At 46.7% G+C, this 24,456-nt stretch overlaps 1 long non-coding RNA gene across 1 annotated transcript; it reads left to right on the top strand.

Moving 5' to 3' along the window:
* The first annotated feature begins 1,620 nt into the window (after nt 1-1,620).
* LOC125964779 (uncharacterized) lies at nt 1,621-21,703 on the top strand. The gene is made up of 3 exons (XR_007478055.1): nt 1,621-9,214; nt 10,354-10,912; nt 11,029-21,703. It is a non-coding gene; the product is annotated as an uncharacterized LOC125964779 (long non-coding RNA).
* Nucleotides 21,704-24,456: the final 2,753 nt, after the last annotated feature.

Below are 24,456 nucleotides of genomic sequence, written 5' to 3'. Positions count from 1 at the left end.
TAGTCACTGTGCTGTGCGTGACATCCCCAGGACTTATTTATTTTACAACTGGGAGTTTGTACACTTTGACCCCCTTCACCCATTTCTCTCACCCTCCACCCCCGCCTCTGGCAACCACCAATCTGTTCTGTTTCCATGAGTTTGTTTGTTTTAGATTCCACATATAAATGAGATCATACCATGTTCGTCTTTCTCTGTCTGACTTACTTCATTTAGCATAATCCCCTCAAGTTCCATCCACATTGTCACAAATGGCAAGATTTCCATCTTTCTTACGGCTGAACAATATTCTATTACACATACACACATATATGTGTGTGTGTATATATGTATAGTGATATATGTACAGTATGTATATATGTATTACATATATATTTGTAGATAGAGATGTATAAATTGCTTTATCCATTCATCAGTGGACACTTAGATTGTTTCTATGTCTTGGCTACTGTGAATACCGCTGCAGTGAGTATGAGGGTACAGATATTTCTTCATGATAGTGATTTCATTTCCTTTGAATAAATACCCAGAAGTAGGATTGCTGGATCATATGGTAGTTTTATTTTAAAAGTTTTGAGGAACCTCCGTACCATTTTCCATCGTTGTTGCACCAATTTATGTTCCCACCAGCGATGCACAAGGGATCCCTTTTCTTCACATCCTCACCAGCACTTGTTATTTTTAGTCATTTTGATAATGGCCATTCTGACAGGTATGAAGCAATATCTCAGTGTGGTTTTGATTTGCATTTCCCTGTTGATTAGTAATGTGGAGCATCTTTTTATGTGCCTGTTGGCCATTTGTATGTCTTTTTTCGGAAGGATGTCTATTCAGGTCCTTTGCCTATTTTTAAGCCAGATTTTTTTTCTATTGAGTCTTATGAATTCTTAAAATATTTTTTGATATTAACCCCTTATCCGATATATGATTTGCATATATTTTCTCCCATTCCATAGTTGCCTTTTCATTTTGTTGATGGTTTTCTTTGCTGTGCAGAAGATTTTTAGTTTGAAACAGTTCCACTTGTTTATGTTTTCCTTTTGTTGTCTTTGCTTTTGGTGTCAGATTCAAAAAATCATTGCCAAGACCAGTGTCTAGGAGCTTACTGCCTGTGTTTTCTAGGAGTTTTATGGTTTCAGGTCTTACATTCAAGTGTTTACTCCATTTTGAGTTGATTTTTGTGTGTGGCCTAAGACAGGGGTCCAGTTTCATTCTTTTGCATGTAGCTGTCCAGTTTTTCCACCGTTTTATATTCTTGGCTCTTTTGTTGTAAATTAATTGACCATATAGACATGGAAAAGACTTGAATTCTCTAAATCTAAAACTTTCCTATAACTGTTGTCATCCCTAAAATCGGCTCATAGACTTTGTAAACATAGAAGCTTGGGTCTGTACAAATTATATTCTTTTTTTTTCTTTCCTCTGATCTGCCATCTTGCTGCTCAAGAGAAAAACATTCCCAGATGTCCCAGCCAGATTTGAAAGCTCCATCCATCTTCAGTGTGTCAGCACACTGAGTTGAGCAAGCCACCTCCCTAGAGCTGTCAACAGACAATTCTTTTTCAGACTGGTAGGTCTTAGGACACTGAAACTGGTCATCAGTTGAAACAACAGAAAAAAGGGGGGGGTGGGGAAAGGAAATTAAGAATACATACTGTAGAGTTTGACTATTCTTAAAATTTGAAAGTTGAAGTTATCATATACAAAGGGCAACATTTTGTAGGGAGGCTCTGGTTTTTGAATCCCATCTATCTATAGATGTATTATTTATGAATAGCTTTCCACTGAGATGGCCCAAGTTTTGTCTGGAAATAGCATCTTGCCATTACCTTGTACTTCTCAGCTGTCTTAAGGATCAGTGAGCAAATATAACTGTCAAACATACAAGCTCCCCAGAGTATTGAGGTACATAATATTATCAGCCATGATTTTGGCCATTAACATAAAATTCTGGGGAACATGCTTTTTTGTTTGTTTGTTTCTTTGTGTGTTTGTTTCCCAATGGCGTGTAAAAATGAAATATCAGGGTAAAAATGTACTGATTCACCAGGTTGAAATCTCTCAGAAGCTGAGACATATTTCCAATGGTTTCCCACATAACTATTTTAGACCAAAATATTTCTCCAGATTGGACTTGTGCCTAATCATACAATCAGATTGCTTCAACCACCCAGATGCTTATGGGCAAAAATAATAACTCCACATTAAGTTATTATTAGCTTCTTCTGTCTGAATCATGGCTAAGTTCTCTTTGTCTTCAGAAGTGATATTGGCATAATCAAATTACAATCCATTTGAATATTTTCTTCCCAGCTTGTGCCCCTCTTAGCAGCTCTCAGTTAGAAAGACTCTCATAAATGAACGAAGCATCCTTTCTTAAGCTTAGTCAGTTCACCCATAGAACTTGAAACTTTCAGGAAGTCTGACCTACTGTATATGTTATGGTAACAAGCTTTTTACTTAAAAAACATTGGTATTGGATATAGCTACTATTATTTTAGGTCTAAGGTTGTAACACTGAAGCTAATCACCCCGGAGGATGAGAGATTCTGAAACAGTGAGAATTACCTGTTACACAAGGTATCTCAGTCAGGATGGTCAAGTCATTTGTGTAAGTTGGCAGTGCCCTTTATCTTTAGAGCATGACGTACAGGGACCACCGTATAAAGGTGAAGTGTGTGTGCATATTTAATTGGAGTGATCATTTGGGAAGTTTTCTTTCACTTGGTTTTAAATAAGCTTCCAGTCTTAAGGTAACAATTCTAAGCCACATAAAATCCTCTCTGTTCTGTATCTGGACAGAATACAGATACGTTAATTTGAAATATAGCTGTTCCATTATTCAGAAGGTATGAATCGGGTCTTACTTTTAAAGGCAGAATTTGTGTTTTTCCAGACTAGCAGTTCAGGTTTAACATGAGTTACTGGCCTAATTAACTCTTTTGTGAAGTAGCTCTTTGAGGAAATTGGGCCAAATTAAACCCAATTAAACTGTGATCTTTGTTTTGTCAGTTTCCCTTCTTCCCCTAGTCCCCCCTACCCACCCCCCTTCCTGATGCCCCTGCTTTCAAGAGTCCTGTCTCAGCCCACACTTCTTCCAGGCCTTATGTCCATCCAGCTATTCAGTGAATCTCCAAGTAAGTTTGAATCTGATAACTGTTTAAACAACATCAAAGAAATATCACCAGTGGTGGGATTTCAGGCAGATGATAGGCAGTTGGACCCAGGCGGTGTGCTGGGAAAGAATCTGAAATGAGGTTTATGAATCTACCTGCCACCTCTTAGGTTCTAAGTGTCAGAGATGAAGGATGTTGAGGACACCCCATCACTCCTGTGTCTGCCTGCCACAAACTTTTCCAGACCAACCCCCAACCAATGCCCTTAAAATAGAAAGGCCAGAACTATTGGCTCACTCTGACCTAGCATTCTTGTGTCAATAAAATATTAACAACTATAAATAACCTAAAAGGCCGTGACTGGGAAAAATGGCAAAGCACAAGTTCATTCTTCAGTGACAGAGAAGAGTAACATTTTAAATCAGATTGAAGCACTGACAGTATTTAATGAAATGTTTCTAAGCAACAAGGTAGAAGAATCAAAGAGCTTCAATAGACCTAACAGTCATAGAATAAAAAGGAATCCAAAAATAGTCTCACTTTCTTGTAAGCAATTCAGTCTGGAAGGTAAAACAAACTCGTTCCCAAAACTCAGCCTATTGAACAATCTTCTCTTTCTAAACATCCCATGTATGGTTTCAGCATGGTATAACCATGTTAGTAGCCAAGTTTTAATATGCATGAAAACCTTGGAGAGTAAATACTGGGGAACAGCAATGATTTAAATGCCCTGGACATGAGATACACCCTCTTCAACCCTTGTTATCAAGATAACTTACAAATAAAAAGGAACACTCAGTACTCTCTCTTATATGGACTTTAGGCCCATCTAAGTGGAAGTTTTGATATTCCATTGCTAATGACACCCTTGCTTTGTCAGCAAGAAAGACTTTCTAAAGAAAATTTTCAATGTCTATAATAGACCCAAATAAGTACTTAGTAGATTCAAGTTTAGAAGAGAATATGCCATCTTTTCATGTCATCTTAATGCCACAAAAGCAAGAATGCTTTAATACTTGTAGAGCCATTTTCCCACAACTGTGTCTTTGAAATGACAGCTTAGAAATCCACGAATATTCTCATAGCTTCCTCAAGAGATGGCTACAGTGTGTGTGAATGTCTAGTCTGTGCAGAAGGCTTGTGGCATACAAATGGGTATTCTTGGCTCACTTTTACTCTGCACCAGAAAACATGTATAATGGGCTCAAGAAAGAGAAAAAGGAGGCTGCTTTTCTGGCTGTTGGTCTGGTTGACAAACTAGTACTAGGTGCTTTGATGTCTCTGTTTCTGCTGCCACTGGAGTTTGGTACAGGAAGTCAGGTAGGGGACCACGCAGGTCATTTCACTAGAGAGAAAGGCATTTAGTGAAATCCATCCATCCATCCTTCCATCCATCCATCCCTCCATCCATGCAGGAAGCATAGTTTTTAGAGTCATTTATTTAATTAACCACTTTTTAGAAAACTCGCCAAAAATATGCGTTTGGGGTTTTTTTATTTTGTTTTGTTTTTTCCTTTTGTGATTGGTTTATTTCACTTAGCCTGTGTCTTCAAGTTTCATCCATGTTGCAGCATGTATCAGAATTTTCTTCCTTTTTAAGGCTGAATAATTGTGTAGACTTTTTTTTATTGAAGTCTAATTGATTTACAATGTTTCAAATGTACAGCAAAGTGATTCAGTTATATATATTTATTCTTTTACAGATCCTTTTCCATCGTAGGTTATTACAAGATATTGAACATAGTTCCTTGTGCTATGCAGTAGGTCCTTGTTGTTTATCTATTTTATATATAGTAGTGTGTATCTGTTAAACCCAAATTCCCAATTTATCACCCCCTTCCCCTTTGGTAACCATAAGTTTGTTTTCCAAGTCTGTGAGTCTGTTTCTGTTTTATAAATAATTCATTCGTATTATTTTATAGATTCCACATATAAGCAATACCATATATTTGTCTTTCTCTGTCTGACTTACTTCACTTAGTATGATAATCTCTAGGTTCATCCATGTTGCTGCAAATGGCATCATTTCATTCTTTTTTATGGCTGAGTAGTATTCCATTGTGTATGTATGTACCACATCTTCTTTATCCATTCATCTGTCAATGGACATTTAGGTTGTTTCCATGTCTTGGCTATTGTAAATAGTGCTGCTGTGAACCTTGGGGTGCATGTGTCTTTTTGAATTAGGGTTTTCTCTGGATATATGTCCAGCAGTGGGATTCTTGGATCATATGGTAGCTCTATTTTTAGTTTTTTAAGGAACCTCCATACTGTTCTCCATAGCGGCTGCACCAATTTACATTCCCACCAACAGTGCAAGAGGGTTCCCTTTTCTCCACACCCTCTCCAGCATTTATTGTTTGTAGATGTTTTGATGATGGCCATTCTGACCGGTGTGAGGTGATACCTCATCGTAGTTTTGATTTGCATTTCTCTAATGATTAGTGATGTGGAGCATCTTTTCATGTGCCTCTTGGCCATCTGTATGTCTTCTTTGGAGAAATGGCTATTTAGACCTTCTGACCATTTTTTGATTGTGTTGTTTGTTTGTTTGTTTTGATATTGAGGTGTATATGCCGTTCATGTATTTTATAAATTAATCCCTTGTCAGTCTCATCATTTGCAAATATCTTCTCCCAGTGTATAGGTGTCTTTTCATTTTGTTTATGGTTTCCTTTGCTGTGCAGCAAAACTACATATGTTGTGTGTCCACTGAAGCTCACCAGAGGTGACTCATGAGACTGAGGGCACACAGCTCTGGTCCCAGCCTCGTGATCACACACCTCCTGTCAAAACAACCCTGACTTCCCTCCCAGGTCATGCCTTTAGACTCTGTATACAAATTCTAGAACTGTTGATTTGATCCTTTAAACTACCTTCAGTTTCAAAATGATCCACTTCACCTGCCCTGGTCCTTTTGCATGAGTCTGCTTGGAGGACGTTTTTGAGCCAAGGGCTTGATATTATGGTTCTTGTTGTTTTTATTATTCCTACCACTTCCTAATATATCTCAGTGAACGTGTAAAGTCATCACAAAGTAAACGGTCTAAACTTTTTATAGAAGATGATGAGATTAGCACAATGTCCATTTAAAAGCGCTTCCCCAGAACCCGGAATTGAGCTGCCAGCTGCTCCCACCGTTTTCCTGAGGTCACAGTGTACCTCCACCACTTTCTTAAGCATTGTGCATCTTAGGTTCTATACTAAGTACCTGAGGGATGATAACATCGTGGTGTTTTCATTCAGACCTTCTGCCCATGTGATGCTGTCTGTCCTGATGTCAGCATGTGCATCTAAGTGGTACCACACGGCACAGCAAAGCATTAGGTCAACCACAGCTCAGGGCGGTAAAAACAGTGCTGAGTTGATGGGGAAATTAAACTGCCGTAATATATTGCATTTTATCTTTGCAAGTCAAATCACAGAATATGCTTGGCCTTGTTCTAGATTAGCCTTAAAACATCCCAGGTAGGTTAAGACCTCGCCTGGGAGACCCTGCCCCTGACCCCGTGGGGTAGCCCCATTGCTGGTTTCTTCCAGAGTCTAGACTCTTACGTCGTCATTGGAGAGATCAGAAGAGATGCTGGACCAGAAAGTACTCTCTTCGGGCCCGCGAGCTTTAGGGAACAGGGAAGAACGCTGAATGGGGAAGCAAGAGACTTGTCTATCTGGACCAGCCCAGAACCAGCCGTGTGAGCTGTGTGCGCACAGTTTAGATCACATTCCTTGCCGTTTCAGGTGGCCCTAAAGGGCTTCTCGTCTCCACACAGATCAGTCTCCCGGGGTGGCCTTCAGTTTCAGCCTCTGTTCTGCCCCAGCTGTCTGAGGGGTGGCCCCGTGCAGGGGTCAGGTGTCTAGACCCTGTGGTCAGGCTACCTGCTTTGAATCCTAGGTGTGCCCCTGGCCAGCTGAGCAGGTAACCCCACCTCTCTGGACCTCAGCTTCCCCATCTGTCAGCGAGGTAGTAACAGGAGTCGCCTTGTAGGGTGGTGGTTAGGATCAAGTGAGTGGAAACGGCCCTGTCCTTGGTGCCCACAGGGAGTATGTGCTAGGTGTTTGCTAAAGAACAGCTGTCCCTTCACTTTCAAGCCTGACTTTAAACCCACGTGCTCCACGGCACTTTCCCGAGGCGATGCACCTGGTTTAAGGATCAGTGAGCAATGGTTGAGTTGGGTTAGCAGTTCCGACACTTGATGTATCCAGAGAATGGGAGAGCAGTGAGACTGATTTTCCTCTGATGCTTGATCTGTTCGTGGTCCCCCGCTTGGATTCCTCCTTCTCCTACCTCTGTGTCCCCATGGGTGTGTGAGCCTGGGATGCTGTTCTTGACACCCTCGCCACTTCTCCTGGCAAACTTCCACTCCTCAGGATGCAGCCCAAACGTCACCTCTTCCGTGAAGCCTTCCCTGACTCCCCAGCTAGGAAGGTGCTCTCTTCACAGCAGTTTTTTTTCTGTTTGTTTTGTTTTTGCGGTACGCGGGCCTCTCACCGCCGCGGCCTCTCCCGTTGCGGGGCACAGGCTCCGGACGCGCAGGCTCAGCAGCCATGGCTCACGGGCCCAGCCGCTCCATGGCACGTGGGATCTTCCCGGACCGGGGCATGAGCCCATGTCCCCTGCATCGGCAGGCGGACTCTCAACCACTGCACCACCAGGGAAGCCCCACAGCAGTTTTTATAAATGGCCACAGAATTCTTCGACATTCCCCGCACTGAGAGTTTGGGTCCACGTCCCTCCTCTTGCTTCTGGGCGGGCTTCATCCAACAGAATCTGTGGCAGGAGAGACACTGGTGTCTTATGAGGCGGGGCCCTGAAAGACAATGTGGCTTCCACCCTGTTGGCTGGAACTCATCCCCTTGGAGCTGTGAGGAAGCCTAGCTCCTTGCAGAGGCCACGTGTACACACCTGGTGGGCAGACCTGGTCATCCTGTTTCCAGGTGGGATCCCTCCTCCATGCTCCATGCCTCTCCAAATCCCTAACCCACCGAATCTGTGAGAATAATACGATGGTTGCCTTATGCCGCTAAGTCCTGGGCTAATTTATTATCATCCAGCAAAAGGGACTGGAGCAACTTTCTGTGAGTCCCAAAGGCTTTGTATATTCCAATGTTACAGCACTCAACAGCCCTGCAGAATCCTCGTCACTGGATTGCAGGCTCCCCAAAGCCTTTACTCATCTTTCTGTTCCTGGTACCAAGCACGGTGCCTGGAACTTGGGAGATACTCAAGATGCATGTTGAATAAACTATTCCTTAGAGGGTACAGACGTCAAAAAAAGTTACATTAATTTGTAATCAAATTATTGTATATAACTTATATTTATAATCACTGGAAGGTTTTGCCCAGTGCCTGAAACTCTGAGTTCTCAAAAGCACACGCACTGCATGCAGAGCTGTGTCTGCGCATCCGTGTGGCACATGTGAACGTCACACACATCGTGAGTGTTGGTTCCCCTGGACTCCCCCCACCCCTGCCTTGCCAGCACCTGGGTATTTACTGGGCTTTTCTCTAACCTAGACCAGCTTAGAGAAACGCTTCCTCCTTCCTGCCTGAGCTCAAAGCCCTCCTTGAAGCCGTCACACTGAACTAGCCCAGAACACGGCCGAGAGCTGGCCGTGGCGTCTGACGTCACGTTCTCAGCAGACTCCTCCACGGTGGGCTGAGTACACACCCCTCCCGTAGCAGGGCTCACACAGCGTTCCGTCTTTCTGTGCAGTTTAGTAAGCCAAGAAAGTACAGAGCTGCTGTTGTCACTGCCAGCTTCAGCTGACTATTTATAGACGCGTGTTCTGTGCTCTCATAGAAACGTAGCACATCCATGTATATTCACACCAAGTTTTTGTCGGGTTAGCAGCTGAGCTGGTTCGACTCTGCAGCTTAGAACTCGGGGCGCTGCGTCGGGAGCCGCTGTTCACTTGCTCCTCCGTGCTGTGCCCGGGAGGAATCCCTGCCAGCCCCGCTCAGTGCCAAGCAGGAGACTCGTGCTGGCTTCATTAATTTTGTTGGATTTGAGGTACATCTTTGATGCAGCATCTACTTGCAACCCAAGTTTGCCACTTCTCCAGTGTCTAATCCTGTGACTAGAATTGCAAGAAGCCACGTGAGTCCACAAGCCTGTAAAGTGCTGAGATTAGACTGTGCATGAAATTTACCCCAGACTGACAGCACTGACTCTGAGAAGGGGGCTGATGGGGGCAGGCCCGCCTGTGAGCCATGGAGAGTGCACGGTGGGGTTTTCTGGCGTGGGCGGCACCTGCGACAGCACAGATGGAAAGTGGTGGCCTCGGAGAGAGGACATAATGGCCTGTGGGCTCCGGCCTGAAAAGCGTCCATATTCAAGGACCTGGTAAATTACATAAAGGAAAACCAAAGAGGGGTCAGGCATTTCCTGAGCACCGGTGAACTGTGTGCCAGGACGATTTCTAGGTACTGTACTTGCTGGTCCATGTACTTTACACCATGCTGGTGACAAGTCACGTGATGCCTCTGAAGCTGATCCCTCCTCTGTGGCCGTCCCGTCCCCTCCCCCCGCAAGGCTATTCCACCCACTCCCACCCCTCACTTTCCACAATCTACCCCCTTCACTGGGATCAGGGCTGTCTGGTGTGAACTCACTCCGCCTCCCAAGTTCTCATTATCAGTTTGTTGTTTCTCTTTACTGATTTCAGAAAAACTTTCCAAGACTCCATCTTTGATCCCAATTTTCCTCTCTCATATCTTCCAGTATTACCTCTGATTTGGCCCATTTCCTTCAGCCCGTAAATGTTCCTAAATCTCGGGCTATCTCCTGACCGCTCCCTCCTCCAGTGGTGGCCTTCCCCGTCCACTTTGAGAAGTGTTGACCGCTGACCGTGATGTTCAAGTCCCTCATGACCACATTCAGGTCCCTTTCAATGTGGTTGAAAGGATCTTCCACTCCGCTCCATTCGCACCAGAGATTCTAGATCTATCCGGTTACTCGTTGTTCTCCGCCCTCTTCCCCAATCCACCTGCATGTTCCCATATCTGTCTCTTTGGATATAAACATACACCCTGCCTGCTTCCTTCTCTGTCCCCTGAAATCCTACTTACACCTCCAAGGAAACCTGACATCACACCCGCTCCGAGAATACTTACTCAATATCCGCCAGTAAAACGAAATTCTTCTCTTCCAGGGTATTAATCTCTTTCTGTGCGGTAGCAAACAACCCCCAAATCTCTGGCTTACAGTAAAGGCGTCTTACTCTTGTCACATTGCAGACTGTGCGTTCTCCCATTCTGGGACCTGGGCAGACTGGTGAAATCTCACAGTGACTCTGCACCTTCTGCTTGGAGGTGATACACAACTGGTTCTTGCACATGCCGTTGACCAAAGCACATTACGTGGCCAAGTCCAAAGTCTGCGGCGGTGGGGATATCTGGTCCTCTTCCAGGGACAGATGTAAGTAACTGCAGATGTTGTCTCTTGGTGCTGGGCTGGTACCTTTAAGATGACGTGAGGAGCCATATGCCTTGTATCCCTCTCACTTGGGGTAAGAACTAAGCTTTTTTCACATTTCTTATTTATTTTCTTTTAAACCAATTTTTTTTAAAACAGCTTTATTATTGAATAAGCTTTTTTTTTTCTTTCTTTCTTAGCCATGCAGCATGTGGGATCTTAGTTACCTGACCAGGGATCAAACCCATGCCCTCTGCACTGGCAGCTCAGGTTCTTAACCACTGGACCACCAGGGAAGTCCCCACATTTTTTAAAATTCAGGTATAATTGACAGGTAGAACATTCGGGTATAATTCAGGTAGAACATTGTGTTAGTTTCAGGTGTACAGCCTAATGATTCGCTATTCATATACAGCGTGAAATGGTGGTATAATTCAGGTAGAACATTGTGTTAGTTTCAGGTGTATAATTCAGGTAGAACATTGTGTTAGTTTCAGGTGTACAGCCTAATGATTCGCTATTCATATACAGCGTGAAATGGTGGCCGCAGTTAAGTGTAGCTAACATCCATCATCTCACAGTTACAGAATTTGTTTCTTGTGATGAGAACCTTTAAGGTGTACTCTCTCAGCAACTTTCAAATATGCAGCACAGTTTATTTACTGTAGACACCATGCTGTGCATTACATCCCAGGACTTAGTTACTTTATAACTGGAAGTTTGTACCTTTTGACCCCCTCCACCCATTTCACCTACCCCTGCCTCTGGAGACCACCAGTCTCATTAAGAACTAGGTTTTCGGGCTTCTCTGGTGGTGCAGTGGTTAAGAATCCACCTGCCAATGCAGGGGACATGGGTTCGATCCCTGGTCCGGGAAGATCCCACATACTGCAGAGTGACTAAGTCCATGTGCCACAACTACTGAGCCCACATGCCACAACTACTGAAGCCCACGCTCTTACAGCCTGTGTTCCACAACAAGAGAAGCCACCGCAGGTATGATGAACTGGGAGATTGGGATTGACAAATACACACTAATATCTATAAAATGGATAACTAATCAGAACCTGCTGTATAAAAGATTAAAATTAAATTAAAAAAAAAAAGAGAAGCCACTGCAATGAGAAGCCTGTGCACCACAACGAAGTGTAGCCCCTGCTCACCACAACTAAAGCCCACATGCAGCAACAAAGACCCAACACAGCCAAAAATAAAATTAAAATAAATAAAAAATAAATAAATTTATTTTTTAAAAAAGAAGTAGGTTTTCATCATCTGGTATCCTCCATGTGTGTCTTATATTTTGAGAAACTGGAGTATTTAGAGATTTTAAAATACTGTAAGTTGCTTAATGTAGGACATATTAGTTAATCTTTCAATGAAGCCCTTTCATGTTGGACAAGCAGTGCGTTTAATAAACGTTTATTATGTGTCAAGGAAAACTTCCTATTTCCCCAAGGAGAGCCCAAAGCAGCCACGTAGAGTCCAGCTCAGTAGCCTGACTGAGTCCTTAGTGGGGTTTTAACAGCCGCAGTCCAGGTTTTCAAGCAGAATGGGATTTCATACAGGATACTGGGCACCTCCAAAATCACAGCCGAGTGCAGGAGTAGCTGGAGAGCTGCTACCAGACTTACCTCCATAGGTGAGATTCAGAGACCAGAGGCTGATCCTGCTGTCACCTCCACTCCCAGCACAGACGCCTCCCATCCTCACTGGACTGAGGGCTACACACTGGGATGCTGAGTCCAGCCGTAAACCCCCGCGCCTCCCTGACCCAGCGCGGCAGCTGTCTCAGCAGCACAGAGAGGACCTCTGCTCCTCTTCACCTTCCACGATGGGTCTCACGCTGCAGTGTGTTCACTTCCAGAACCCTAGCTGCAAGGGAGTCGGGAAAATTCTGGTTCTGGCTTTCCGGCTTTCTGGGGTTTAGAAAGGTGAACGCCAGGATGAGAGCACATGCTGAGGGCCTTCTACCAGGGGCAGCCCACTCACAAGGCTACCTGAGCCCTCTAGCCCAGCAGTTGTGGAACCTTCCATCTGCCACCTGCACTCTACTATGGGGGATAGTGGCTCAAGATTTCATCATAGACATGGAGATGAACTCACAACATTGCTGTATGAAATCCATGGTTGTACTGAGACATAACATAGGTGGTAATCGATGTCGTTTATTAAATTGCAGTACTGCTAGGGCTGTGTAGGAACTCAGACTAATTTTTTTTTTTTTTTTTTGCGGTACGCGGGCCTCTCATTGTTGTGGCCTCTCCCATTGCGGAGCACAGGCTCCGGACGTACAGGCTTAGCGGCCATGGCTCATGGGCCCAGCTGCTCTGCGGCATGCGGGATCTTCCCGGACTGGGGCATGAACCTGCGTCCCCTGCATCGTCAGGTGGACTCTCAACCACTGCGCCACCAGGGAAGCCCTCGGACTAATTTTTTTTTTTTTAAGAAGATGTTGAGGGTAGGAGTTTATTAATTTTTTTTTTTTTTTGCTGTGTTGGGTCTTCATTTCTGTGCGAGGGCTTTCTCTAGTTGTGGCAAGTGGGGGCCACTCTTCATCGCGGTGCGCAGGCCTCTCACTGTTGTGGCCTCTCCCGTTGCAGAGCACAGGCTCCAGATGCACAGGCTCAGTAGTTGTGGCTCACGGGCCTAGTTGCTCCGCAGCATGTGGGATCCTTGCAGACCAGGGCTCGAACCCGTGTCCCCTGCATTAGCAGGCAGATTCTCAACCACTGTGCCACCAGGAAAGCCCCCTCGGACTAATTTTTGAGGCTAAAATAGGACTCTGAAAATAGCCTTGCTTTACTGTCATGCATCAGGGCTGAAGTGATGGTGGCAGACAAGTAGGTAAAGGGGGGCAGGAAGGCGAGAGATTGGGCGTCAACTGAGAAACATGAGAAGCTCCATCTGCTCCCAGAAGGGGTGAGGCTGAGTCTCGTTCGGCTGTGAGGGCACAGAATTCTATGCGGGAAGGTACTGGATTTCTCACGCTTCTCTGAGTGATGCTACCCGGCTGAGAACTGGAGTTTGCAAGCTGACCAACGTCAGCAGGAAGCAGAATGGCAGGCCTTTCCTTTGGAACATGCGTCCATAATTGCAGTTCACTTTAAAGATATTTTCATGCTGAAATACTAAGCCAATGTTGAAGGAACTTCTGCATCTCAAACGACTCATCCTGAGCACACAACCACCTTCACTGTTTCGTGTTCTCCTTGGGTCTTCAGTCCTGGGCTCCTGCCATGATCAGGCATGGTGCTGGGTTCTAGGACATAGGGGTGAGTGGGAAAGACACAGAACTTAGAACAGATTCTAGTGGCAGAGTGAGACCGTGAACAAGCAGTGAACAAATAAGAATCGGTGTGTCCAGGTGCTCTCAAGAAACAAAAGGGGGCAGAGGACCCCTTTATACTGGAAGGACTGGGATGGCCTCTCTGAGGGCGATTACAGCCCCAAGGTGTATATATGATTAACTATTGGGAATCCAAGTTTTCCACATTGAATTAGAAAATGCTCTGCATATTGCTTAGATTTATTTTTTTCCTTAAAATAGTATTAATAAAATATCCTCATTGCTTATGACTTTGGGCCTAAATCCAATTTTAGGTAACAGGCCAGGAACTATATCAATATATTTATACAATACTCTATTACAATTTGTCATACATTGAATTAACTCTTATTTTATCTACTTAAAATAGGCATAGTTCAATGTAGGATTCATGTTATAAAAATAAAAACGTATGCAAAATAAGGTAACACTGTATACCACAAGATTTTCCTGGAAGAACATGATAGCTTTAGTGCAAAACCCCATGCCTGTCAGACCATGATAAAATACACTGTAGTGCACTACAGTTCAACCATTAGAACATAGAAATTAGCACTCTTACTTTCCCCCATCTTTGACCCCTGTTGTGCTCCAGGTTTCTACGGCTGCATGCCAAAATTTACTGTCTTAATGGATAAACAAAATGTGGTATATCCATACAAGGGCATACGCTTGCTGGGTTTCCTCCCTTCCTAGGGTTTAGCAGGGTTGGGTCTGCAGGAAGGCACTCAAGGTCACCACCCACCCCAGTGTGAGTGTACCCAAGGGTAACACTCCTGACAGCTCCCAATGTTTGGAATTGTCTTAACTCCAAGATCCATTCATTGGTTCAACAAATATTTATTGAGAAATGACTATGAACCAGGCCCCCTGAAAGATATTGCAGGTAGGATAACTAATAAGACAGAGGAGTGGTGGACACGAACGAGAAGGTTAATACTATAGAAGGTGGTGCTGGGTTCATGTCCCATAACAGAGATTGAAGCCAGGATGAAGGAGGCTTCCTAGAGGTGCTATCAGCCTGTGAACTGATTCCTAAAGGGTGAGTTGGGATGAGCCAGGTGGAGAGGGAGGTGTAGACAAGGAGGCTGGAAGGTTACACTGGGACCCGATAATGAAGGTGCTGAATTATCCTGCTAAGGGATTTGTTCTGTAACACAAGTAATGTGAATCCCTGTGCCCAGCACAAATAATAAGTTCCTGGTAAATCTTATCCTTTATTATTTATTCTATGGGCCATAGGAAGTCAGTGAAGGATTTTAAATGGTGTGTGTATGTCCAGGTAGGGGCTATTGACATAATGAGATTTGCATTTTGCAAGGTCCCTTTGGCTACAAGGAAGAAAACAGATTGTAGAGGATCGATACTAGAAGTAGTGAGGCAGTGCAGGAGCCTGAGCGGGTGATCTGACCAAATGTGTTGGTAGCTGGGGTGGGAGAGTGGCCATAGTGAAGGGAGAAAAGTGGTCCAGTGTTACAGATGGGATGGGATGGGGTGAAGAAAAGGACATGTCAGGGATGACACTGGGTTTCCTAGTTGAGCAAAGCATCTGTGTGGGTGCCCTTCCCCAACATAGGAAACATCGGGGAAGGGGAGGGAGAGAAAGGATGCTTTCCGTGTGTGAAATGTCCAGCTTTAGTGCCTGTGGGACATGTGGGCTCCTGGGCTGAAACTAATGAGAAAATCTGTGCTAGAAATACACCTTTGGGAAGTTGGCAGCCTTTCGAGAGTAATTAAATCCACAGGAGGTGATGCAATGGCCCTGAGAGGAGGGAAGAGGGGCAGGCCTAAGGAGGAACCCTGAGGAGGAAGAGATCAGGGCTTCAGGGAAGCAGGAGAGGGTGTCTTACAGGAGCCAAGGGAGGGGGTGTTTCATGGAGAGGAAACCACGTTTCGCTGGAAATTCAAATGAGATTAAGAATTAAGAATCAAAATTCTCTTTACATCATTCCCCTAGTCATTGAACCTACTACTTGCCTTCATGGGAATCTCTTGCCCTTTCTTCTCTCTGTTCTTACCATTTTCTACTTGCTCTTGACCTCATTTGCCTCCTGAGGTGGCTTAAATCCCATAACCAGCCGTTTTAATAATGGCCCAACCACTGTTGGCCGACAGTTCTAAATCAGTGCGTGTTCACCTACACTGACCCTGTGTGCTGATCAAGATCCTTTTCTCTCCTTTTTCTCACTTCTGATCAACCTTGATGACATTCAGCACAGCACCTGTTTCAGATACTTTCTCCTTTCCTCAAAACAGGAATCCCCACTCAACTCTCAGACCCAGTAAATAGCCTCACCTCCTGTTGACCAGGAAGATGGAGGCCCACCATGTGAGCTTTCTTGGAAACGTCCCCCTTTACACTTTAAGACTTCTTTTATCTTCTCCAATTCCTTCCCTCTTCCTATAGATTCAAAGCAAAAGGAGTCCTCCTCTCCAAATCTAACTTACGTGGACCTTGGCCCCTGTCCACCAGTCACCCCTGGCCTGTCTCTAAAGATGGACTTTCGCTCTACACTGGCCACTGCCTTCCAGCCTAGAAGCAAATGCAAGTCTTTTGTGGCAGGGACGGTCCCTGGAATCCCCACCTCCTGGTGTTCAGGACCTTGTGTGCAGGTGTGACCTGTGACTTGCTTTGTAACAACTAGAATGCGGCAAAGGCGACAGGATGTACGTGATTGTGTGGATGTGATTAAGGGACATTGTGCCTGTCTTGGGAGCACTCTCTCTCTTTCGGGCCTTGAGCCGCCACATTGGGAAGTCTCGGGTCGCAAGGAGCTCACAGTGGCCTCCAGCCAGTGGCCTTCAAAACTGTGCTCCTGGGGCTTCCCTGGTGGCGCTGTGGTTGAGAGTCCGCCTGCTGATGCAGGGGACACGGGTTCGTGCCCCGGTCCGGGAAGATCCCACATGCCGCGGAGCGGCTAGGCCCGTGAGCCATGGCCGCTGAGCCTGCGTGTCCGGAGCCTGTGCTCCACAACGGGAGAGGCCACAGCGGTGAGAGGCCCGTGTACCGCAAAAAAAAAAAAAAAACTGTGCTCCTTGGTCCAACAATCCACAAGGAATCAAAAGCTGCTCAAAGCCACAAAATCCTGGAAATAGATCCTCTCCCCCGCCCCGCCCCTCTGGAGCATCAGATGAGACCGCAGCCCCAACTGGTACTTTGACCACAGCTCTGTGAGGCCGTGACGCAGAGCACCCAGCTCGGCCTGGACTCTCGATCCGCAGAAACTGTGAGGTAACAAATGTCACTGTTGTAAGCTGTACATATGTGGTAATGCTGGTGACCAGCACTCCATGAGATGAGTAACCTGTACCCTACAAAGGCCCTTCCCTAAAACCTCTGGGCTCTGAAACAACCACCCTTCATTGCAATAGCTCTTGAAAGGTAAGTAACCCACATTCCCAGCACCCACCCTCTGGGCGGTTTAAAACGGCCTCAAATCTTGGTCATTCCTCCCCAGGGGAGGTGGAGTGTATTTCCCCACCCCCTTGAATCTGGGTCTGACGTGTGTCTTGCTTTTACTAACACAATATTGTTGAAATGATGTTGTGTAACTTCAGAGATTCAAGAGATGTACAGCTTTGACTTTATGTACTTGGGACCCATCTTCCCGGAATCCTGCTGCCCCATGAGAAGCCCAGGTCTTGTGGAGAAACTACCTATGGGGAGGAAAACCAGGGTCCTGGGTCACCAGCCCCAGCTGAGCGCCCACCAGCAGCCAGCACTAAGTGCCAGGGTGAGAGGGGCCATGTGGGAAAGTTCCTGCCGCATCGAGCCTCTCAGGGCCCCAGCCCCAGCCGACACACGTATGCAGCTGGAGAACCACCAGCGAGCGGGGCCTCATCAACCTACAGAAACGCAATGATGATGCTAATTTTTAAAACGCTGTAAGGTTGTTTGTTAATTAGCAGCAGATAACTGAAACACTCCCAATGCTAATCTTCACTTCTCTGGTGAAGCAGTTCCTTTAAGGATCAACAGTGACCTCAGCTGAAAATTCGGGGGCCTCCTCTTCGTCTTTTTCTTTCTGGACGGCTCCAAGGCATGTGGCGCTCCTGAAACTCCTGCTCTTGGTGCTTCCGTCTCCTTTCATTTCCATGGCCTCCCCTAGGGCTCAGCCTCTTCCCCTCATCCCTTGAATGTGGAGGTTCCCAAGGTGATGTGCTTGGACATTCTCTATAAACTCTCTTCTCGGTGGTTTCCTCCAATCTCATTGCTTTAAATGTCACCTGTGGGGCTTCCCTGGTGGCACAGTGGTTAAGAGTCCGCCTGCCAATGCAGGGGACACAGGTTCGAGCCCTGGTCCGGGAAGATCCCACATGCCGCGGAGCAACTAAGCCCATGTGCCCCAAGTATTGAACCTGCGCTCTAGGGCCCACAAGCCACAACTACTGAAGCCCGCGCACCTAGAGCCTGTGCTCTGGAACAAGAGAAGCCACCGCAATGAGAAGCCTGCGCACCACAACGAAGAGTAGCCCCCGCTTGCCACAACTAGAGAAAGCCTGTGCGCAGCAACGAAGACCCAACGCAGCCAAAAATAAATAAAAATAAATTTAAAAAATAAAAATAAATGTCACCTCCATACAGATAATGTCCAAACCTGCAAGAGGCATAATGATTAGAGTCTCCAAGTCTGGAAATGGGCCAGACAGGGCTTTAATCCTGCATCTGCTGGTGACATTGACGCCAACCATGAAAGTGGTTTAACCCCTCTAAACCTCCATTTTCTCTTCAATCTGGATAATAATAGCATCTTGCTCATGGGGACATCACTCTAGCCTGCCCCAGCACGAGTACTCGGTAAAGCAGAGCTTTCCCATGCTTTACAGTTTTTCATTCCACTGCTTACGTAAGAAAAAATACTTGTACGCAAGCCAGGGTAAGTGGAGGTGACTGAGGTCAGAAAGAATTGGCCGCAGGGCTCTGGCCTCTCCAGCCCCTGCCCAGCCCCACCCTAGGGGCTGACGACTATTCAGGCCCTCCCCCCACTGCTGGCACGCCAGTGGGAAGCGGGGCAGTAAATGGTAACAATTTTTATCCTCATCTCTGGTCCTGACATCTCTCCAGGGCTCCAGCGCCACCGTCACAATGCTGCCGGGTTCCACCCACGTCCTCTACCCCAAAGACCAGAGGGTGATTCTCGAAGCGAGGTCCCTGGTCAGCAGCCTCAGCCTTACCGGAGAACCTGTTAGACCTGCAAATTCTCAAGCCCCGGCTCAAACCTACCGAATCAGCACCTCTGGGGATGGGCCAGCGCTCGATCGGTATGTTAATGACCCCCCACCAGGTGATTCTGAGAACCAGCGACCAATAGTGATTTTAGCTGAGTAGCTATGCCTGCTCCGCCACCCCGCCCCTAGGTGGGTTCATTAGTCCCACTACCTCCCGGCTACGTGGGCTCAAAACCTCAGATCCATCCTTGATGCCTGCACCTACCAGCCGGCCCTGTCTAACCAGTCATCAGCCCTGACTTTCCCTCGTCACTCAAATCCTTCTCCTCTCTGTCCCCACCGCCATGCCGCCAGAGGAGGAGCTGGCCAGCCTCCGCTAAACCAAGTCACTCGAAATCCAATTTGACTGCAACCAATTTCACCAACAGCCAGTTAGGTTAAAGCAAGTTTAATTTAAAAATTAAATTAATTAAAATTGGATTCACATTTAAACAAATATTAATTAAACTGTAACTAAAATTTAATTCTGTAATTAAAGTGAATTTAAATTTATAATTTTAAAATATTAATGAAATAGAAATTTAATTTCATTTAAACATTAATTTCATAGTCAAATCTGCCCATTATTTTCCTTGTGACCTGTACCACTTCTAAATTCACTCTGTCCTTACTCCCCCAGATGGTTGATAAATATCTAATTCTATTCTTCTAGTTGCTCTACCCTTTAATTTTCTTACATTCAGCTTCCGAATTGTCTGGAGTTTGCTGTGATTCTTGGTGTAAAGTGAAGTTCACATCACCTGCGGGAGGGAAAAGGACTCCTCGTTACGATGCTAAGTTCTGGGGTCTCGTTCCCCCACAGGCCTCGCGTAAAGATCAAAGGCGATAATCAGGCATCTGGGTGGTTGTCCCGTTTTCTACGTGGGATGGACTTTCTCTAGAGCTTCTCAGTAGTAGCTTGAAATGGGCTTATTTGCTAGAAACTCAGGCATACGTGTTCTTGGACAGGTTCCCCTGGAAATCCTTAAACGCTCAAGACTGCGTGCTGGGAAATACACCTTCTGGGTCCTTCCAGGGAGGGAGGAGATGGACAAATGTCACTCTAGACCGGAGATGGTAGGCCCGCCCTCTGCCTGGACAGATGCCCGGGGAGCAGGGGCTGGGGAGACAGACGAGGGTCGGAAATCAGGGGCTGCCCCTCCCACTGCTGGTCCTGAGGGGAAGCATCACAGAGACAAGGAAGCCGGAGCCAGGAGGGACGTACGGGGCGGGTCCAGGCCACACGGGCTGCGGCAGCCGCGGCAGGAGGCAGGGCCATCTACTGAGAGCTCCGCTCCTGTGCAAGGAGGTAGGGTGCCCTCGTGCACCGGGAGAGCAAGGGCACCGAGGACAGAGCACTGGGCCTGAGCCGGGGGCTGCCGTGGTGCCGGCGAAGAGGACCTGCTGAAGGGGCTTCTCGGGCTTGATGGAGATGCAGCTAAGACCCAGAGCCGCCTCCGCTGTGCTCCAGGACCCTGGGGGCCGGGTCGGCAGGGGTACCCCCAGCAGCTGATGCACCAAGAGGAACCGGAAGTCCTCCCAACCCCAGCTTCATGGCAGCTGGCGGCCCTGGGGCCGGGCAAGACCAGAGGGCTAAGGAGGACAGCAAGAGGGGCCGGACTAGACACGCCTCCCTCTGTGGACCCGCGCCACACCCCAGATGCCACGCCCGGAGGACTAGGGGCAGGAGGGGGCAGCTGAGAGACTGACACTTCCCAAAGAGAAGGAGTCGCCTGGAAAAGACCCCTGAAATCTGTAGACACAGAGGACCCCCGACCGCCCAGCAGCACCCAGAGGGTCTGGCTGGACGAGGGGCAGGAAAAGAACTGCGCATCTTTGCACATCTGAGCAGTGGACGCGTGTAAATCAGCAGCCCCGCTACCTGATCAAAGTAGAAGAGACATCTAGAAGCTTGTAGAAATGCAGAAAGGTCTGGAAATTTCCTACCATAAATGAACTGTTCATTTTCCCCCATAAAATAGTGCCAACTGGCCTAAATTAATTTTCAACTTATTAAATAATGAATAAATAAAAATGCAAAGTATGAGTAATGTATGAAAAATACTGGTTCAACAAAACCCATCTATCCATAGGCCCATTTATAATAAAGGACACACCCTCATCCTGCTGGCCCTCCCACCATCCCCCCCAGCCCCGCCCACTTGATCCCCCCAGAGGGCCCACTCTCCTGGGTTCTGCCCCATCATTCCCTCGTTTTTCTTAACAGTTTTACCACGTGTTTGTTTCTCTAAACAATAGACATAGTTCAGCTTTGTAAGGCTTTCTTTTTTGTTTGTTTGTTTTTGCTGTACGCGGGCCTCTCACTGCTGTGGCCTCTCCCGTTGTGGAGCACAGGCTCCGGATGCGCAGGCTCAGCGGCCATGGCTCACGGGCCCAGCCGCTCCGCGGCATGTGGGATCTTCCCGGACCGGGGCACGAACCTGTGTCCCCTGCATCGGCAGGCAGACCCCCAACCACTACGCCACCAGGGAAGCCCTGTAGGGCTTTCTTAACTTGCTATAGGTAGCCTTTGCTGTATGTATTCTTTGGGGACTTTTTTTTAATTGAAGTATAGCTGATTTATAATGTTGTGTTAGTTTCTGGTGTACAACAAAGTGATTCAGTTATACATACATAACTTTTATATATATATATATATAAAACATATATATATTCTTTTTCAGATTCTTTTCCATTATAGGTTGATATTGAATATAGTTCCATATGCTATACAGTGGGTCCTTGTTTATCTGTTTTATATAGAGTAATGTGTATATGTTAATCCCAAACTCCTAGTTTATTCCCCCCCGCACCCCGCTATCCCCTTTGGTAACCATAAGTTTGTTTTCTGTGCCTGTGAGTCTGTTTCTTTTTTGTAAATAAGTTCATTTGTATCATTGTTTTAGATTCCGCCTATAAGTAATATCATATGATCTATTTGTCTTTCTGTGTTTGAGTCACTTCACTCAGTATGACAGTCTCTAGGTCCATCCACCTCATTACAAATAACTCAATTTCATTTCTTATTATGGCTGAGTAATATTCCATTGTATATAGGGACCACATCTTCTTTATCCATTCATCTGTTGATGGACACTTAGGTTGCTTCCATGTCCTGGCTATTGTAAATAGAGCTACAATGAACATTGTAGTACATGACTCTTTTTAAATTATGGTTTTCTCAGGGTATATGCCCAGGAGTGGGACTGCTGGGTTGTATGGTAGTTCTATTTTAAGTTTTTTAAGGAACCTCCCTACTGTTCTCCATAGTGGCTGTATCAATTTACATTCCCACCAACAGTGTAGTTCCTTTAGGGACTTTTTTTCAGTCAGTATTTTGTTTCTTAGGTGCTTCAATGTGGTTATAAGTATAGAGGAGAAAAGAGTTTTCCTCCACTGTCTCAGGGCCCCTGTCTGGGTCTGAAAATTACACCGACGAAAATTACATGGGACTTCCATGGTGGTGCAGTGGTTAAGAATTCACCTGCCAATGCAGGGGACACGGGTTCGAGCCCTGGTCTGGTAAGATCCCACACGCCACACAACAACTAAGCCCAAACGCCACAACTACTGAACCTGTGCTCTAGAGCCCGCAAGCCACACTACTGAGCCCACGAGCCACAACTACTGAGCCCATGAACCATAACTACTGAGCCCATGTGCCACAATTACTGAGCCCACGAGCCACAACTACTGTGCCCATGAACCACAACTACTGAGCCTGCATGCCACACCTACTGAGCGCACAAGCCAAGACTACTGAGCCCGTGAGGCACAACTACTGAGCCCATGAGCCACGACTATGGAGCCCACAAGCCACAACTACTGAGCCCACGAGCCACAACTACTGAGCCCACGAGCCACAACTACTGAGCCCATGCACCACGACTACTGAGCCCATGTGCCACGACTACTGAAGCTCGCGTGCCTAGAGCCCGTGCTCCGCAACAAGAGAAGCCACCACAGTGAGAAGCCTGCACACCGCAACAAAGACCCAACACAGCCAAAAATAAATAAATAAACAAAAAAATTTCACGTGACATGGGCACCTCCATAAGGACACGAGAACCCAAAGAAACAGACCTGAGCACGTGATGCTGGGTGTGGTGCAGAGCGGGCAGTCGTGGAGGACGGCGGGGCTCGGGGAGGATGAGTGATGTAGTAACGGGGGGGTCAGCAAGGCCTGCTTGTCGGGACTCTTCTTGGTTCCCTCCATGTGTGGAGATGCAGACATTCTTTTCCTCTGGGTGTGCAGAGGGCACCTCTCACCTGAGGGCTTTGTGACCCGCTTCAGGGGAGAGAGGTGGGGGAAGCTCAGAGGGACCTTCATGCTTCTGCCATTTTCTCAAACTCTAGTAGCTTAAAATATTCAATAGGCCGAGACACCGTGTTTGTGGTATCATGTCCCGAACCCCATCCCAGGTAACCGATTCATCCCTTGGCCTTTCAGGGCATGTCTGTGCCCCCAACTCACCCGCCCACATCTGAGCTGTTGCCACCCGTGCTCCCCCGAGCATCCCTGTGTGGATCCCGGGGCCCACATCCCGGGGCTCCTCTAAGGTGTGCGCCTGGGAATGGGCATGGAAACTGGGTGGTCACACAGGGGCCCATTGCCTACGAGGACCTGCACTGCCTCAAAGCTCTGCTGTCTCCATCTGGCATTCTTCGTTTCTGGGAAGGGGCTCTGCATTTTCTTTTGCACCGGCTCCACTAAAATAGAGCTGGTCCTAGAGCTTGAGTGGGCGCTCTGGTCCCAGCATAAGCTTCCATGGACTGTCGTGTTATTGCCAGGAGGACAGCGAGAGGGTCTGGACACATGGATGTCCAGACCCACCCGAGGGTGAAAGTTCACGCTGCTCCACAGCCCTGCCCACACTTTTTGTCCAGCTTCTTACATTTTGTCACTCTGGTAGGTATGAAATGCCGTCCATGCATTATTTTTTAATTACCCTTTTTATTTTGTGATCATTGTAGATTCATGTGCAGCTGCTAGAAACAACACAGAGAGACACCCTAAGCCCACCACCCAGTCCCCCCAATGGCAGTACCTGCAAAACGTCAGTGCAGTGTCACAGCCTGGACACGGGCACAGACACACCCACTGACGCCGCTGAGGTCACCTGTTCTCGGCTGTATGTGCACTTCGTTCTGTGCAGTTTTATCACGCGTTGCTTTGTGTATCCACCACCACAGAAAGGATCCAGAACACTCCCCCACCATCACAGGGATCCCCTGTGTTGCCGAAAACAACCACACCCACTGATCTCCCACCGCATCCCTCACTCCTGACAGCCGAGCATCTATTATCCATTTCTACAATTCGTCTCATTTCACGAAGGCTGTAGATGGAATCATCCAATGTGCAACCCTTTGGGATTTCCTTTTTTCA

This window comes from Orcinus orca, chromosome 6, assembly GCF_937001465.1.
Source record: "Orcinus orca chromosome 6, mOrcOrc1.1, whole genome shotgun sequence".
NCBI classification, from domain to species: Eukaryota; Metazoa; Chordata; class Mammalia; order Artiodactyla; family Delphinidae; genus Orcinus; species Orcinus orca.
This window is presented reverse-complemented; position numbering and strand designations above follow the sequence as displayed.